This window comes from Carcharhinus amblyrhynchos, chromosome 10 (assembly GCF_965287045.1).
Source record: "Carcharhinus amblyrhynchos chromosome 10, sCarAmb.v2.hapA, whole genome shotgun sequence".
NCBI lineage: Eukaryota > Metazoa > Chordata > Chondrichthyes > Carcharhiniformes > Carcharhinidae > Carcharhinus > Carcharhinus amblyrhynchos.
In genome coordinates, this window is record NC_137333.1 from 75,816,054 (window position 1) to 75,830,868 (window position 14,815).

General features: G+C 40.2%; 1 protein-coding gene across 3 annotated transcripts in view; it reads right to left on the minus strand.

The window, feature by feature from the left end:
* The window catches only part of lnx2a (ligand of numb-protein X 2a), a 138,510-nt gene extending 123,912 nt beyond the window's left edge, over positions 1-14,598 (minus strand). For all 3 annotated transcript variants that reach the window (XM_080197404.1, XM_080197403.1, XM_080197402.1), the window contains exon 1: positions 14,481-14,598. The gene's annotated coding sequence lies outside the window, so the exon portion shown is untranslated. The remainder of the gene's footprint in view (positions 1-14,480) is intronic.
* Positions 14,599-14,815: the final 217 nt, after the last annotated feature.

Here is a 14,815-nt window from a genome sequence, read left to right on the forward strand (position 1 = left end):
GCAGAGAGAGATTGGGGCACCCTTTCAAAACAGCACCCAATCACTTCACAGATGGGCTCACCAGCGTATTTAAGCCTCGCCCCTCACAGAACCAACACTCAACTCACCTCTGTCCCATAAAATTAATGTGTGGGATGATTGCGATCCGTTTTCTTGCCATTATGACACTTAATTGGCAGTTGGCACAATCTTACTGGCTCGTGCCACTGGTTGATTGGCGATCCCCCAACATTTTCATCCGGGCTCACTTACCTTAGTCCCTTGACCATTAGCCATTGAAGTCCCCCAGGTGGTCAGAGACAAAGCAGTGTCCATGGGACAATGCCAGCTTGGCACATTGGTAGTGCTTACCAGCATCCTGACACTGCCAGCCTGGCATCTGACATGGATGCCAGCCCCCTCCCCCTACTGGGGGGATATGCATTACAGCTTCTGTACACTGTGCTGTAAATTCCCATTACTTACCTCACTGAAAAAAAGCCAAGAAAGCCTATCATTTTCTCACCCATTCAATACTTGGAATTTTCTCAAAAATTCTTCCCCACACCACATCTCACAGGAATGATGAAAACTGACTACATAAATACAGTAAAGGCTGTCATGCTGCAAACATGAGATCCATTTGGCACAGTACAACATCTCAAAGCAGCAATTAAATACATTAACTATTTAACATTAATTTTGGTGATAGCGGTTGAGGTACAATGTTGATTAAAATATTGGGAAAGTTCTTGCTCCCTGACAAATAGTGTAATGGCATCTTCAAAGTTTCCCTGAATAACAGGAACAGGATGCTAAGGAGGATCAGACAGGGAGAACAAGAAATGGTAGTTTAATAAATGCACATTTTCTAAGATACTAAGAAGCGGAAGAACAGGAACACGATGCTGAGGAAGGTCAGACAGAGTTAAAGAGAGTAGGTAGATGAATGAAGGAGTTCAAACCTTCACAAAGAGTGGAGGTATGCATCCTGCCCCACTTGGATGTTGTGTGTGGTTTTGTTATGAAATTGTATAATGTGATTAATGCACAAACTGTCATCTGATCATGCAAAAAATCAGAATATCTAATTTAACAGATGGAGAGGATGATGATTTATTGTTTATTTAGAAACCAAAAATTCAAAATCTGATCCGCAGTGGGATCCTTATGATGCCATAGCCAATGATGGTGGGAGCACCATCAGTATGAGCATTGTTGCTGCAAGTAGAAAGTCCACCTATCACCCACTCAGTGATAACTGTGTTTTTCTCTCTCCTGAGAGACTTGCGAAGTTTATCCAGTATTTTCTGTTTTTATTTCAAATTTCCAGCATCCACAGCATTCTACTCTTAGTTTAGATCTTTTGAGACATCCCAGTCCAGGCTCATCCATCTAGCACTGAAGAGAAATGAGTCTGACATGGAGCATGCCAGTCTCAATCACTTTATATTGAAGAGTCCAGCAGCAGAACAATTTTCTCTGTGGTCTGCCAATCAGGACTGTAACATTTCATACACTAAGCAGAGGCCTGGAAGAGCGGCATTATTAACTATAATGATAATCAATAAACTTTGACAATTCCTGACATTTGATACAAGCTCTGAAGACAACTTTTAAAAAGAGACATAAACTTCCAGTTACTAGCTGAAAGAATGACATTAACTGTAATCAATGTCTAAAAGCACGATTCACCAAATACTGTTCTCTTTTGTAGACAACTTATACTTTAAACTACAGAGGGGAACACTGCCCTTTTATACTTATCTCACATTTCTATAAGGACCGTAATTCCATAGAGTACAAACAGTCCAGTTACTCCCAGCTTCCAATGCATTCCCATATCCCTGCTTCACTGAATAGTGACTCTGGGTGACCTCCAGGTCTTTTCCTCAGATTTTGGACCATTTATTAAATCCACTACCAGCAATAAAGCCCATCTCAATAATCTTTCTTCTCTCAACCATGCCAGAATAAATCTGTCAAAATCAGTAGAAGGCTGGAGGATGTGTCTCTTTGACTACCTAGAGACCTTCTCCCTCTCACATTTGGTTTGGCTTCCTCTTCCCCATGGCAATTTGAAACACATAGGTAGAAATGCCAACTAGTTTTCCTTGGCCTCAACTTCTTTTCATCTTACAAGTAAATGGATAGTTTACAACATAATTTTCCTTGTGGGCGACAGCAGTGCTGACTACTGTGTCACTGTGTCTCACAGCACCTGGGACCCAGGTTCAGTTCCAGCCTCAGGTCTGTGTAGAGTTTGCACATTCTCCCAGTGTCTACATGGGTTTCCTTTGGGTACACCGGTTTCCTTCCACTGTGCCAAAGATGTGCGGGTTAGGTTGACTGGCCATTCTGAATTGCCTCAGTGTCTGGGTTACAGAGATAGGGCCTGGGTGGGATTGTAGTTGGTGCAGGTTTGATGGGCCATATGGCCTCCTTCTGCACTGTAGGGATTCTATGATTACTTTTCATAGCCTGATACTAATGACATCTTCTTGATATTTTGGCTGAGTCAGAGTCTACCCACTATAGTCTCAGAGACTGCTGTAATTGTCTTTAAGTGCAAATACCTATAACTAAATATCTTCTTCCCCAATAAAGCAATAAGCTTTTGATCTCTAACAAATCAAGCCACTCAGGCTTACTGTCAAGCAGACTTCAGAACAGGTCACATGATTTCCTTCATTTACTCCAATTTAAAACTAAGGCCCAAAGTATAATAATCTTATAAACCTCATAACTTTCCCAGCTATAGTACTAACATTATATGCTCCAGAACTAGCCGTGTCCCAAGTCAAACATTTCTAGTACAGCTACAACACTGGCATCTACCCAACAATGTGAAAAATTGCCCAGTACGTCCTGTCCACAAAAAGCAGGACAAATCCAATCGAACCAATTTATGCCCCTTTCCAAATGGCATACAACAACTGAACAGGAAGCAATCAAAAAATGTTTACCTGTTAAAATATTTATCTAAAGTTTGACTGAAACAATTTTCCAAAGAACATAAAAGGGTTCAGATAACCACTAATTGCTCTTTCTTCAATTTACTTTTCATGGAAACTTTGAAGGGTATGCAAAGGCAATGATAAATTGCGCGATGGGTCTAAACGGTTCAAGATTGAGCAGAATTGTTATTTTGGACAGGCATCCAGGCAATAGCAAGACTGCATCAAGTTCAGAATTCAGAGACCATGAACACTGCAAGTCAGCTGGATAATAGTACTGGTTCACCCTTGTCTAAGTTTTTAAATTTGCAGCATCAGGTGAAGAGTAGAAATGGTTTGGTAGATGGGGGACAGTTATGCAATCAAAAAGAGACAGGAAAACTTGTCAAGTTAATATTCAATGTAAAAAAAGATGCTGGGCAGAAATTAATAGTCATAGCTGGGGTCTGTCCATTGGCTGAGGGTTGGTGATAACCTCACCTTACCATTTCTGGGTGTCAATTAACCTCCGGACAAGGTCGTCCTCAAATCTTTCTACCCTGGGTTTAATTGAACTAGGAAAATTAACAGGACAAGAGGCTGATAAATCCTCTGGACCTAATAACCTATATCCTCGGATCTTAAAGGAAGTGGCTAGGGAGATAATGACTGCGTTGGTTGAAATCTTCCAAAATTCCTAGGAAGGAGGGTTGTAACAGATTGAACATTTCCATGAATGCTCAACCATATCAAACATTCAGGAGCAATATAGGAATAAGGCTGTTTTAGTTTTCAAAATTCCAGTTGTCTTAGCATTCACAGTATTTGAGGAGATTGTTCCAGGTTTCCACTCCTCTTTTTCCCCTGAATTTCACCCCAAAATGTCACACTTTTGTTTTTAAGATTATGCCTTCTTATGCTGGATTCCTTCACTATGCAGTCCTTAACTAAATCTCAAAACTATACTGCAGCTTTAAAAATTCTCCCAGACAATGGTTCACATTAGGCAAATATTTTTGTATTCATTAAGTATGCTAAAGCAGTGATGATTGACTATTGGATCCCTATGAATAATGTATATACCTACTAATTTCTGTATTTTCTTCTGCCAACAGACAAAGGTACCAGGAAAATGATTGCATCTAATACCTTGTCACACAAAATTGTTGCAGATCACCTCCTCCACCTTATGCTTGCCTACTTTTAGTATGAAAAAATAAATTCTCTCTAGTCAAAAGACACAACCCTCCAAGAAAAGAAACAATTGCCCTGCCTCATACAGATGGATAATTACAGACCTCTAATATAAGCAAATATCTTATTTCATAACCAAATTATACAAAGAACATACAATATTATATATATCCATATGAATAAGGATGAAAAAAATATGCAAAGCCACAACCTTCCCAGAACAGCCTTGTCGAACTATCAGAATCAATCCGTGTTCGCTGTGTTAATGGCTTAAGACAGAAGTTTTCTTGCATAGAATTCCAGGATATGCTTTGCTGCTCTGAAGAACTTCAAAATACAAAAGCAAATTTCATTTTAATTAAATGCAATTCTAGGAATTTTAGAACATGGAAAAACTACAGCACAAACAGGCCCTTCAGCCCACAAGCTGCGCCGAACATCTCTACCTACTAGGCTTACCTATAACCCTCTAAGTCCCATGTACTCATCCAGAAGTCTCTTAAAAGACCCTATCAAATCCGCCTCCACCAACACCGCGGGCAGCCAATTCCACGCACCCACCACCCTGAGTGAAAAAACCTACCCCGGCATCTCCTCTGTACCTACTCCACAGCACCCTAAACCTGTGTCCTCTTGTGGCAGCCATTTCAGCCCTGGGAAAAAGCCTCTGAGAATCCACTTAATTTTACAAATTAAATTTGATCAGGAGATCGATGCTGAAGAATATTGGACAGCAAAAGACAATTGTTTAGTGCGGTTATGTTTGGAACATTGGGTAATAAATCCACATTAATCCTAGGATGGTTTATGACTTTTCAATCCTAATAAGCTGTTAGTTTTATCAGTTCTCCAGTACGAATTGCTAGCTGTCACTACACTCATAACTGTGGCTAAAGAATTAATAAACATTAACTTTGGTAGAAAATGCCACGAGAAATGCTCAATATTGGCAAAAACGTATATTATGGGCCCGATTTTACCATCACTTTGTGGGGAGGAGGAGGCAGGCAGGTCAGATGGCTCCCTGATGATGGGGGAGGTGCAGGGACAGGGGATCTGCTGCCATTATATGTGCAATCAGTGGTGGCGGGGGTGCTGAATAAGGGAGTCAATTAAGTTGTGGTAGTGAGGCAATGTCTGTGGGGGCCAGGGGGAGGCATTATCCGGCCTAGGAGCAATGTGGCGGGGGAGCATTTTTCTATTATTTTTACTGCACATGTGCATTTGAAGGCTCCGACTGGAGCTGCAGCATTTCGGGCACGATAAGCCCTGCCCTCAGGCTTCTGCAACGCGATTCAGAATCACTGATACTTTCTCAGGCATCGTGCTTATGGGGGCGTCCCAGACCAGGTCTAAAAGTCGGATCTGAAACGCTCCCAGATTCAAGTCCGCCCAGCACTTAGAATTAAAATGGTAAAATCAGGCCCCATGTGTATATTTACTGAACATCCCCAATATTCAGTGACCAAGGAAGCATTGCACTCCCAATGATCCAAAAATAACACTCACCACAATTCAGCTTACCATTTTAACCAATAAAGTAAGCATAATCACAAGCTGTGAGAATACATGTATCGATCTTGGACCAATTCTTTTCTGCCAGAAAATTGGCGACAAATGTGCAAATTAGCCAGGATTTGTAGCAAGAAATAACTGCCTCATTGAGTTGTGAATCACCATTAACTGCTGGCTGATATGCCCCACTTCACAAAAAGCATCTCACACACAACCTTCATGATTATCATCAAATAGATGCATTTGTACATTAAACTCAACACAAAAAATAATTTAAGTATTCTTGCAAAGACTTAATAATTGTCAAATCAACTTCTTTTGCCCATAAAACGAACAATTAGTAAAGTATTAAGTTTCATTGCGTCAGGTGGTGAATTGTTTTAGCAGATTGTAAAAAGATTAAGCTTTACAATTTATTTTTCCTTTCAATCCCATTTTCTTTACCCTTTTACGAGCCAATTTTGCACTCCAGTCAACTCACTGTCTGCTATTAATTTTTCAGTTCTTTAAACATATTGTCCCAATTTTCAGTCCTTCCATTGTTATATAATTCATAAAGGGCTAGGGACTAATTGTTATGTGAATATATATCCTGGGATGCCCTCAGGCACTGCAGTTACAGTGCATCAACCTACAGGTCCACCAGATGCGTGGCCTGTGTTTTTCAGCAGTCCTTGCCAGCGGGATCTTCCGGTCCTGCCGGTGACAAACCCCGTTGCAGGTTTCCCGCTGACAGGGGATGTATAGAATGGGAAACCACGTTGAAGGCATCAGAATCAGAATCAGAATCAGAAGATCCCATCTGGCCAATGGTGGGCTGCCTCCGCCACTTCAAAACACACCACAGAAGATGTGGAAAATCCTACCCATGGAGAGCTGAAAGAGAAAACTCCAGCATTTTTGAGTCTATTGTGATTATTCCTAACTTATGGGATACAAAAGGCATAATGGTGTCAGTGGTTGTCAGTGAGTAAAAACCTAAATCATTTTAAACAAATATAATGCTGAATTAGATTGAGAAAAAAAATTAACTTGCATTAGTGCCAGAGAAAAACTGAGCGAATCATGCAAGAATTAAATGACCGCCCATGATAGATTAGAAGGATGATATTATAAAGGCAATCAAGAAATTTAGCAAAAATTGCAGACTAGTCATAGAAGTTTACAGCATGGAAGCAGGCCCTTTGGCCCAACTTGTCCATGCCACTCCTAAGCTAATTCCAATTGCCTGTATTTGCCCATATCCCTCTATACCCATCTTACCCATGTAACTGTCTAAATGCTTTTTAAAAGACAAAATGACACCTACCTCTACTACTACCTCTGGCAGCTTGTTCCAGACACTCCCCACTCTGTGGGGAAAAAAGTTACCCCTCTGGACACTTCTGTTTCTCTCCCCTCTCACCTTAAACCTAAGACCTCTAGTTTTAGATTCCCCTACCTTTGAGAAAAGATTTTGACGATCTAGCGGATCTACAGACCTCTATAAGATCACCCCTCAGCCTTCTACGCGCCAGAGAAAAAAGTCCCAGTCTCTCCTAATAACTCAAACCATCAAGTCCCAGTAGCATTCTAGTAAATTTTTTCTGCATTTTTTCTCGTTTAATAATATCTTTTCTATAATAGGGTGACCAGAACTGTACACAGTATTCCAAGTGTGGCCTTACCAACGTCTTGTACAACTTCAACAAGACATCCCAACTCTTGTATTCAATGTTCTGACCAATGGAACCAAGCATGCTGAATGCCTTCTTCACCATTCTGTCCACCTGTGACTCCACTTTCAAGGAGCTATGAACATGTATTCCTAGATCTCTTTATTCTGTAACTCTCCCCAACACCCTACCATTAATAGAGTAAGTCCTGCCCTGGTTCAATGTACCAAAATGCATCACCTCGCATCTATGAAACTCCATCTGCCATTTGTCAGCCCACTAGCCCAATTGATCAAAATCCTATTGCAATCGGAGATAACTTTCCTCACTGTCCCCTATGCCATCAATCTTGGTGTCATCTGCAAACTTAGTAACCATGCCTCCTATATTCTCATCCAAATCATCAATATAATTGACAAATAACAGTGGACCCAGCACTGATCCCTGAGGCACACCGCTGGTCACAAGTCTCCAGTTCGTAAAACAACCCTCCAGAACTTCTGTCAAGAAGGCAATTTTGTATCCATTTAGATACCTCACCCTGAATCCTGAGAGATTTAATCTTATGCAACAAACTACCATGCGGTACCTTATCAAAGGTCTTGCTAAAGTATCAACTGCACTGCCCTCATCTACCTTCTTGGTTACCCCTTCAAAGAACTCAATTAAACTTGTGAGACATGATTTTTCACTCACAAAGCCATGCTGACTATCCCTAATCAGTACTTGAGTCTCTAAATGCCTGTAGATCCTGTCTCTCAAAATACCTTCCAACAACTTATCCACCATAGATGTGAAGCTCACTGGCCTGTGGTTTCCAGGCTTTTCCCTACAGCCCTTTTTAAACAAAGGCACAACATTTACCACTCTCCAATCTTCAGGCACCTCATTTGTGACTATCGATAATTCAAATTTCTCGGCTAGGGTACCCGCAATTTCTTCCCTAGTCTCCCACAATGTCCTGGGATACACTTCATCAGGTCCTGGGGATTTATCTACCTTGATGCGCTTTAAGACTTCCAACATTTCTTTCTCTAAAATATGTACACTCCTCAAAATATCACATCCATGCTTTTCTCAACAGTAAATACTGATGAGAAATATTCATTTAGGATCTTACCCACCTCTTGTGGATCCATGTATCGATGACCTTGTTGATCCTTAAGAGGCCCCACTCACTCTGAAGTTACTCTTTTGCCCTTTACGTATTTGTAGAAGCTCTTTGGAATACCCTTTGTCTTATCTACCAAATCAATCTCGTGTCCCCTTTTTGCCCTCCTGATTTCTCTTTTAACTCTACTTCTATAGTCTCTTTACTCTTCAAGGGATTCACTTCATCCCAGTTGCCTATGCATGTCATGTGCCTTCTTCTTCTTCTTGACCAGGGCCTCAATATCCTGAGTCATCCAGGGTTCCCTACTTCTGCCAGCCTTGTCCTTCACTCCAAGAGCAATGTGCTTACCCTAAACCCTGGTTAACACACTTTTGAAAGCGTGCCACTTACCAGACATCCCTTTGTCTTCTCACAGACTCCTCCAATTAACTTTTGAAAGTTCCATCAGAATTGGCCTTGCCCCGGTGCCAGACCTATCATTCTTCATAATGATCTTAAAACTCATAGAATTATGGTCACCTGTCCCAAAGTGGTCCCTCACCTCTGTCAACTGTCCTTCCTTATTTCCCAAGAGGAGGTCAAGTTTTGCCCCCTCTCTAGTCAGGCCATCCACATACTGATGAGAAATTCCTCCTGAATATACTCAGCAAATTTCTCTAACATAAAGTAGCTTTCTAAAAGACAATAGTGAAAAGGAAAGGGTCAGCTATATGATTTTTTTGGGATAAGAGTGAATGAATTGAATGTTTCAGAGCCGGGAGATGAGTGAAGACAACAGCAGAAACCAGAGAAAATGTCTGAAAAATGCAGCACAGATCCCTAGCCAAAATCAAATGATCAAATCGACAGATATGATATTCAAGGCCTGGGGCAGGAATCAGGAAAACCTATTGATAAATTCATAACAAGATTGAAATATATGGCCAGAAAATATAGATTGAAGGTCACAGATGAAAGGCTGCTAGATCAACCCACTTGGGCTTTGTACACCTGAAGTACAAAAAGAATTGATTGGAAAAGGAAAGCTTACAATATTACAGACTGTAGATGCTGCCAAAGTACATGAAGTCACAAAGGACAGATGACGATGCTGACTACCCAAATGGCTTTTAGTTAAAACAAGAGGAAGACAGCAAGGTCGATGCAATGATACAGAGAAAAAAATGTACAAGAGCTGTAGATGAGTACACATGTTCACAAACAGAAGGAAATATCCCATGTATGGACCAAACTGCAGAATTATGGAAAGCTTAATAACTGGGAAAAGATGTGCAGGACAAAGAAAGGAGAGGACAGACGTCAGAGCAATGGGACAAATGAAAAATAAAAATCAAAAACATCCATACCCTGCATAACGGCAACAAGTTTGAGGACACAGTAGGCACAAGAACTATACAACTGCATGAAATGCCAACTGCATGAAATGGCTGGATGTGACAGTTCTGAGAGAGAAAAAGAATCATAATCATTCAAATCAGGAAGAAGGTAGACATAAGCCCACAACCATAATTCTGAAGCTTGATGCTGGAACATTCAGACTCTATCAGAAAATCTTCCTTGAAAACTTGAAAGAAAACATGCTTTGCAGCGGACCAGCGTTATGTTCGTGGCATACAGGAAAATGGAGATTTAATAACAAGAGGGAGACACAAAGGAAAATATGTTGACTAAATTTTCTATGTTACTGAAACAGATGATCCTGCTATTGTGAGGTTTAGCAGTTGCAAAGAGATCCAGTTTGTAAACTATGAGGAAATAAAGGAGCTAGAGGGCTGAAGGTAGGACAACCATTAGAAAGCACTCTTTATTCAGAAACTTGAACCTAGTGTCATGATCTTGATAGAGATCAGTAATTTGTTTTTAATTTTTTTAAGAATCCAAGAACCTAGGTAATCGACAATGTTCATGGTTTAAATAAAAGAATTTCACTTCACAAAAATCAAATAACAAGAACTATAATAACTATACACAATCTTAAATAGTCAGTTACATTAAAGATAATTAAAAAGTACAATGAATACAATTACTCTTATGTAAATCAAACATCTCAATTCCATTTTCTTTCTACATAGGGACAAGAGTGGACCATTCAGCCCCTTGAGCCTGTTTCATCATTAAATGAGATCATGGCTGATCTATGGCCTAACTCCCTATACTTGCTTTTGGCCCATAATCCATTTCAATTACAAGCCAAAACTCAAAACTTATCAAAAGTTGGAAAAATCACACTTAATCCAAGTAGTGCTTTGAATATTTGAATAAGGATAGAGATTTCTTGGATCTTGCTCTTACTTCCGGAAAGGTTTTACTAACAAATCTGCTCCAATCACTTGATGGTTACAAAGTTGTTGTTCAACACAGGCATGTCGTGTAACCAACCTGGGTCAGAACTCTGCTGGTGCTAATATTTTTCTGCTGGAAAAGTTCCATACATACCTCTAAAGGAGAAAGTTCATATTGGAGATTGATCATCCACTGAATCAGATCTGCAAGAAAATCTGCACAGTGCTCTAGCAGGACTGCAGAGGTTACTTGAGGTTCAGAGCTACAATTTCACTGCAAAATACAAGCGTGGAAGAGGATTGCTGCTCGTAGATGCCCAGTCAACAAAAGGAGAAACAAGAAGTAAAAGATCTAAGTTTGAAGTATATTTATTGGTGTCATAAGTAAGCTTACATTAAACACTGCAATGAAGTTACTGTGAAAATCTCGTAGTCGCCACACTCCAGTACATGGAGGAAGAACTTAGCATGGCTAACGCACCTAATCAGCACGTCTTTCGGACTGTGTGAAGGAACCATAGCATCTGGAAGAAGCCCACGCAGACATGGGGAGAATGTACAAACTCCACATCAACAATGATCCAAGCCGGGAACTGAACCCAAATCCTTGGCGCTATGAGGCAGCAGTGCTAACCACTACGCCACCATACCACCCCATGATCTAGGTATAAAGATCCATCACCTAGTAAAGGTAACACAACTGAAACTGAATCAAATTAGAAATGAAGCTGGCAAAGATAAAGTATTACAGGTACTGTTTCAACAGGTGAGCAAGAGACAGTCTGATAAGATATAGCAGTACTGGGCCAGAGATGGCATCTCACCAGGAAATGGCACTCAGCTAGCCAGATCTGGATAATCATACCCAAAACAATGCAGGAAGAACTTCTCCAAGGCCAAATGGGAATGGAGAGTGTATATTCAGAGCTAGACCATCTGTGTGCTGGATAGACATCCAGAATTCTGTTTACATGCAAGAAATAAAGAAATACCCAAACAGAAAGAGGAAATGATAGCTACTAAAGTACCAACTAGACCATGACACATTGTGGGAGCAATTTATTTGCACACAATGAACCAAGAATGATATCACATAGTTTTGCAGAATTCATAGTTCTCTTTTATCCGAAAGGGGAAATATTTGAGAGCTATAACAATCATCTCAACTGTACAAGTTCTGTTCACTGAACAAGAAATTCCTGAAAGAAAATGTGACAATGTAACCCAAATCATCTCTGGAGAGTTTAGGATATTTACTACATGTAGGTTCAATATCATTACCTCATCACCCCAACACCAGCGGATCACTGGTTCACAGAAATATCCAGATGGTAAAGAAAGACAAAGTGCTAAGCAAAAAAGGAAGACCCAAACCTTGTTTTATTGTCATTCTGATTTACAACTCTCAAGGCTGACATGAAATCACCTGCAGAGCTGTTGAATGGAAGGAAGTATAAGACAATTCTGCCAAGCAAGGCACATTCTGTCCTGCAAGTGACCCAGAGGAAGTAAGACAAGTACTGACGCACAAGTGGAAAGAGATCAACACTTTAACAAGCATGCCAAATCCCTGACTATGTTGTTGCAAGGACAAACTGTACATGAGGATTCAATCATTAAAAACCTGGAACCCAGCAAAAGTTGTTGGTGAAATGAAGCAGCGACTCCAAGGTATACATCACAGACTTGACACCAGTAACAAACGAGAAGGACCAGAGTCCATATTTAACCTACACCAGAGCTGAAGAGATCATCAACATCACTAACCAATGAGACAACATCAACAGCATCACCAACAAGAGTGCAACATCAACAAACAAATGACACTAACAACAAGCACAACTCCTATAACATCAGGAGCAACATGCAAATCACTGCCTGTGCCAACTCATCACAGAGCGATGAATGTCAAATCTACAAGATGGAGGCACAACATTCTACCACCTAAGTGATACCTTGAATGTTTTCTCAGCAAAGAAAACAAGCTATATAAGACAGAAGGGATTCAGTTTATTTATATGAGCTAAATTATAATTGGGATAGCATCACTGAAATAGAGGCTTTTATTAAAAAGGTATACTATATTGTTATATTCTTCATAAGGAGCAAGGAAGTAATTGTTATATGTATACCCGAGGGTACCACATTCACTATCACACTGCAATCATGTGAATAACAACCTATCAGTCCATTAACCACATGGCGGGCTCAAAGAAATACACTGGATGAAGCTCTAGTACTGTATCTAAGTGTGATTATTTCTAATTTAGAGGAACCAGATGACATAACAGCATTATAATTCCCTCAGTCATTTAATCTCATTGGTTAAGGAGATGTCCTAGTGTTCAGAAAGGTACCAGTCATCCTGTTGACCTCTCTGTGCCATTATAAACTCGCACTTCCAGCAACTTTGTGAGCAAATTAATTTAAATTTAAATGTGCAATTATAAATTTAACTAATGTAGCACTGCCAAAATGCGTCTCTCCAGCGAAATCTGGCCCACCCATGATATTTTACGACTTGAGAAATAAAAGTAATCGATCTAAATTTCCGAACTACATGTAAGATCACGACACAGCGTAACACGCAATTTCACTTACATAATTTTGTTACGGGTGATCAAAACAATTCGAAGTACTGAAAAGTATATATAACTGACTTATAGTTACAAGTATCCATTAAAGTCCCCAGTGCGCAAAGGGATTAAAATTTCTAACCACAATAGACCGAAGTCAAACCATTCAAGATTGATCACGCAGTCAGATATTACGCAATGCTAAATAACACGACCAAACTCAACCCAGAATTTAATTAATATTTAAATTGATGCCATAAATTAGATCTTATATTTGTTCAAAAATGTAAAGTAATATGATTCCCTCGCATCACGACTTAATTTTTTTAAAAAATCAACCCCTTTAATTTGAAAGGCGAACGAATACGAACATATTTGCATGATGAATAACGTTGCAACAAAATTAAAATCTGCTTACTTAAGCCATCTCCATTAACTTAAAACATTTGATATTACAATGGAATTAAACACGTTCCACTGCATGAAAGTGTGCACATCCAAATCTATTTAACAAGCCACGTTTACATAATGCAAGAACATTTTCTAAACTAAACGCTCCTACTTAAAAAATTTGCAAGGTCAAAAAAAAACTTGTGTCTTTTGTTTGTCACATGGACATCAAAATTACCCGAACAACTGAGCAAATTAACGATAAAGGTACAGGACATCAAGGTAAGAATTGAAAATGGAAATTCGTGATTTAAAAATTCACGCATTATACACCTATACAAAAGCAAAATGCTGCGGATGCTGCAAATCTGGTGGGGCGAGAGTTGGGGATGGCGGTGGGGGGAAACTATATATCTATGATGGTATTCTCAGAAGTGACAAGTTTTATACTCTGCACAAGCACATATTATTGCTCTCCAAATGGAATATAAACACTCTCGAAAGCACGGTGAGATGTGCAGACGCACGGAGTCAAACATCAAAGCAGCCTCCGCGCCCAATCCAAGAAGCCGCTCTGTCCATTCCAGCGGCTTCCCCAATAACTGTCACATCAGCCGTGCGCTCCTATAAACACTCTGACACATAAAAGCGGCGCTCTGGGGGTAACAAAAATTCCACCGAGAACGAAGATTTCACCTTAAAAAGATAAAGTCGAGAGGAGTGGGAATAGAGGCTTTCTCTCTGCCTCACACGCGCTCCCTCCAAGGTTCTTCTCTTGTCAAGATACCAGTAACAACGAAATAAATATCAATTAGCCATTTCTTTAACATTTACTTTACCTTCCATCGCTGCAAATCGCATCCACTAATCATGCAGTGGCATACAAGGAACCGTGCAAGTAACTGGATGCTTCAAAGGGACCGAACGGCATTTACCGTCGAGAACTTGGTCTCGGTGTTTAAGATTTGCACAAAAATTACCGGCCAAATTAACTTGCTTGCGGAGGAGGGGCGTTTCCATCCTCCGATTGACATGATAATTATCCAATCGCAACTCGAGATACCGCCTGGTCCAGCCCCTATATGACGTAATAGGACTGTAATAACCAATAGGAGAGCAGAAGGTGAAGATCCCGCCCCCCCTCTCCTGCCAGCAAGTTAGAATGAAGTCGGGC